Here is a 5,000-nt window from a genome sequence, read left to right as displayed (position 1 = left end):
CCAGTGCCTGGTCTCCTGATCAAAATGAGATTTAACTCCTTACTGTATGCAAACCACTTTCAACTCGGAAACGTCCTACCTTCTAGCACTTCTGAATTATTCATTCTTTTCGCCATGTTATTGACGTCCATTATTTCCAAGAGATCGAACTTCCTCAGTGCGCATCAACGAAAAGGAGGATATGAGTACTCTAACATTTTTATTATTTCTGCATATGCCCATATCCCCCCCCCCCCCCCTCTCGATTCTTCTTACTCCAAATATATTACACAACTAGTTCACCCTGAAAAAATTTCAACTTTTTTCATATATTCACATTTAACATCCATACTTCACTTACATTAAGAATGTGTGGTTCAAGAATCCCTTCATTATTCCAGCAATGGTGCCCATGTACAACGCGAGTCTCTTATATTTTGTATACATCCAATTACTTTCTGGTTTTCATATTCTGTAACTCGCCTCTTATCTCATCTCCCCTTTGGTAGCTATATTCACTCAAGAATTTCTGTACAAATAGACCACTTCTAATCCTTTACTATCAACACTAACATTCCTTACACCATCTTACTCATTACCTTTGACTTTCAACCCAAACTCCTTTAATAGCTTTAACAGTTGATATTCTCTCTCTCTCTCTCTCTCTCTCTCTCTCTCTCCTCTCTCTCTCTCTCTCTCTCCCGTAAGCACAGTATCATCTTCAATAACCAACATACCACAACCTCCCTTATAGATAGAACACTGCCGTAGAATCGTAACTCACCCTTGTTGAAGACCTTTCTTAACAAAACAGTCAATCTCCCGCAAACTTGTTCTAATAATCTCCACTACCATTAAAAAAAGCTTACAATTGCTCTCAACAACCTTCCATTCCTATCTTATATTCTCAGTACCTTAAGCTTTTTAAATATACAGAAATGTTATATATAAAAAAAAAAAAATTCCATTCAGTTTCAACCTTCTCACCAATTTCTTTACAAACTTAGATCAAACAATTGTTCACGCCATAGCTCCTAAATCATCTGATTTACATTCCCCATGAAAATCATACTCCAGATTTCATGGTATATTAAGTAATTTTATACCATTATAGTACCTCCAGTAGCCTTTTTTCCTCTTCATATATATATATATATATATATGTGTGTGTGTGTGTGTGTGCGCGTTTGTGTGTATATATATATATATATACACACACATACATACATATATATATATATATATAACACACACACGCACCACACCCCACACACACACATAGCCTATATATATATATATATATACATATATATATATATATATATAAACACACACGCACACACCCACACACACACATAGCCTATATATATATATATATATACAAACACACACACACACACACACATATATATATATATACACATATATATATATATATATATACATACACACACCCATATATATATATATATATATGTATATATGATAAATTTTTGCACATTTAAACGTGTTTCTTACATATTTCAAATAAGTCATATATATTAATACATTAAAGTATGGATTCTCTTAACGACCTCGGGATCAGAGACCCCAGGCGGAATCGCCCAAAGACTATAATATCAGACCGGCAGGGATTTGAACCCTCGTCCAGGATACAGGCGGAATCGCCCAAAGACTATGATATCAGACCGGTGGGGATTTGAACCCTCGGCCAGGATACAGATATCCTGGACGAAGGTTCAAATCCCCGCCGGTCTGATATTATAGTCTTTGGTTCCGCCTGGGGCTCTGATCCCGAGGTCGTTAAGAGAATCCAGACTTTAATGTATTAATATATATGGCTTATTTGAATTATATATATATATATATATATATATATGTATATATATTATATATATATATATGTGTGTGTGTGTGTGTGTGTGTGTATGATAATTCTATTGATAACACTCGGGATTTCCATGGTTTTTTTTTAGATAAACCACAAATGCCAGTTAATATCGAATTAAGTTAAAGCAATAAATAGTTTTACATACTACATATAATGACTTACTCCTCTTTACCAGAAACCCATCAAATACATTGTTTTTTTTTTCTTTACGTTTATTAAAAAAAAAAATAATATCAACTTGAAGATACATATGACTTGACGTTTTATGCAGTGCTCTTTGAAACCCTTAACCGCTTTTATTGTTTTGCCTTCATCCATGCCACCGTTCCTATTTCCTTTCTTCAATATCGCTGTCCAACCTTTAACCTTTTCCTTAATACTACAACTGTGGGCAGTTGCACAGGGGCGTTGAATGGCCTCCTAAATTCCAGTGCTAGGTCTTATGGCCCAAAGTAAAATAGTCATTCATTTCTATCCATTTTGTTATTTTCCACTTCTAATTTACGTCAGACTGATGATAATACTTTTTAAAATGAAAATGCATTCCAAACTACTGAAGTAGATTTGTTTACTTTTCTGAGTTTTAATTTCTTAAAAGGTAAACTGCTGAATTGTTTCGGTGAGATGATAGTTTGAGTGCGTAAAACGAGTTTTGATTAGTCTTCGGCTCTTTGCCATTAATTGCAAGTGAGAAGCATCTATTATTCTTTTGTAATGTTATGGGTTATTAAACATATTAAAAAAGGATTGTGAAAACCTATTTCCTTACTTTTGTGAAATTTTTTGTGTCCAGACCATTTTGTAACTAATTTGTTATAGATAAAAGAAAAAATTAAACATTCCAAACTTCAAAATTTGAAAATGGTATTTTATTGAACTGGAGTCTTGTGTATGTCATTTTATTGTTTCTAGTTTCTTCCGTTTATTTTTTTTAGATGATGAAAGTACTACGGAACACAACTAATGTTGTGAACACAGTCATTATTCCATTTAAAGTGTCACATGTACAGGATTTACAGAAAAACACCGTAGTATACGACAGAAGTGAAATCCAATAGTAATTCAACGACTGTGTCACGTTCTGTTCGCCTGCATATTGTTGTTGTAGTAGTCTTTATTTTCCGTGGATTCTTTATCTGTTAACTGTGCGTAGAAAACCCCGATAATATCGTTAAGAATATCAGTGATGTAAATTACTACGAACTGTTGAAATCTTGTTAACTCCCATGAACTACTGGAATTCCCCCTTTTGTCCCTCTCTTCTTCTCTATGCATAAGATATCTCTGCTCTGCTTGTGAGTTTCAAAGCGCAAAAGAATCTTGCGGTCTGGCCGTGTTTTTCTTTCACTTACAACGTGGTAAACCAGTGCCTTTGCCATCTATTTGCTGGACGTCTTCACGCATTGAGTGCATGCACCCGAAACAGAGATTAGATGAGAAAAACACAACAAGGAAATCCATGGAGAGAGCAGCTATGCACCCAATCGAACATGCAGTTCTCATGACCCTACCTGCATGACTACCTTTCTGTGGCAGGCAGCCGAGAGGGATACAGCTGGAATGCCGCTAGCCTCGTGAATTTTGAATCCCCTAGAAAGAGCCGCAGCCATGCCCTGGTCGTGGGGATCGGTAGGGGGGTTGTGTGAGAGGAAGGAGGGCAAGGAAATCGGCTGCTTATAGGGCTGCCGTAGCTGATGCTGCCACAGCTGACGGGCTGGACGTGGCAGCATCACCACCACCACCACCTTTTCAGGTAAGTACCTGCTTTTTCATATCAGTATTTGTTTTTCTCATAAAAATGTCTACACATTACATTCGAATAACACATTCCTTTAATAAAGATATGATTGATATATGCTGGAAATAATGTGACCCTTAAAAAATCAAAGTACAATGATGGACAATACATTTTTCTATTAAACTCTACTGATTATAACAGTTCGATTGTGTTTTAAAGTCTTAAGGATATAAAAAGATCTTTTAAGATGTTAGCAATGAGCACAAGGAACGTATAGTGATTTAAATGGTTACTGATTGTGTAAAGTTACATATTGCTGTGCATTACATTCGATTTCCAGTGTACGAACATGTCTTATTATGCCTTTGGTATAATTTACAGTTTATAGGTCTCTCTCTCTCTCTCTCTCTCCTCCTCTCTCTCTCTCTCTCTCTCTCTCTCTCTCTATATATATATATATAGATTATAAATATATGTATATATATGTATATATATATACATATATATATTTATATACATACACATATACGTATAAATATAGATGTGTATATACTGTATATATGTATATATGCATATATGTATGTATGCAATATATATATATATATATATATATGTGTGTGTGTGTGTGTGTGTGTGTGTGTGTGTATTTTATACATATACATGGTATATATATAATTTATATATAGTGTAGATATATATATATATATATATATACTGTGTATATATATGTGAGTGTGTGTTTGTAGAAATCGTTAGATAGGCATATACAGTAGAGATATACATTATATCAACGCGTAAACCTAATATATATATATATATATATATATATATATTTGTTATATATACATATATATGTGTATATATATGCATATGTATGTGTATATATATATGGATATATATGTATATTTATATATATATACATATATATGTATATATGCATATATATGCATATTTATATATATATATATATATATATATATATAGTGATTCATAGGAGGAATTGCAAAAGATGTATAGAGATGCCCAAAATGTAAAAATTAAATCAAATATGAGTAAATCAAGGATTATGTTTAATAAATACGTATACTCAAGAAATAAGGATTATGGATGAGCACCTAAAGATTGTTAATTAATATACGTACGTAGGAGGGACAGTAATTGTTTCCCCAGGGCATGAAACCGATATTTAAAGGATAGGCTTGTGATGGAGAGCTTTTTATAAACAAAATGAGATTATGAAAAGTAAAAGGCCACTTCCTCTAAAAAGAAGATTATTTATTCAAAATCCAACCTTTATTACCTTTTGTAAAAGAAGCCTGTTGCATCACTAAAGCCTTAGATTAAACATATGCTAGTGACAACTCAAAGATCTATTGAAGGAATAATAATGGG

Source organism: Palaemon carinicauda, chromosome 45 (genome assembly GCF_036898095.1).
Source record: "Palaemon carinicauda isolate YSFRI2023 chromosome 45, ASM3689809v2, whole genome shotgun sequence".
NCBI classification, from domain to species: Eukaryota; Metazoa; Arthropoda; class Malacostraca; order Decapoda; family Palaemonidae; genus Palaemon; species Palaemon carinicauda.
Note: the sequence above shows the minus strand (reverse complement) of the source record.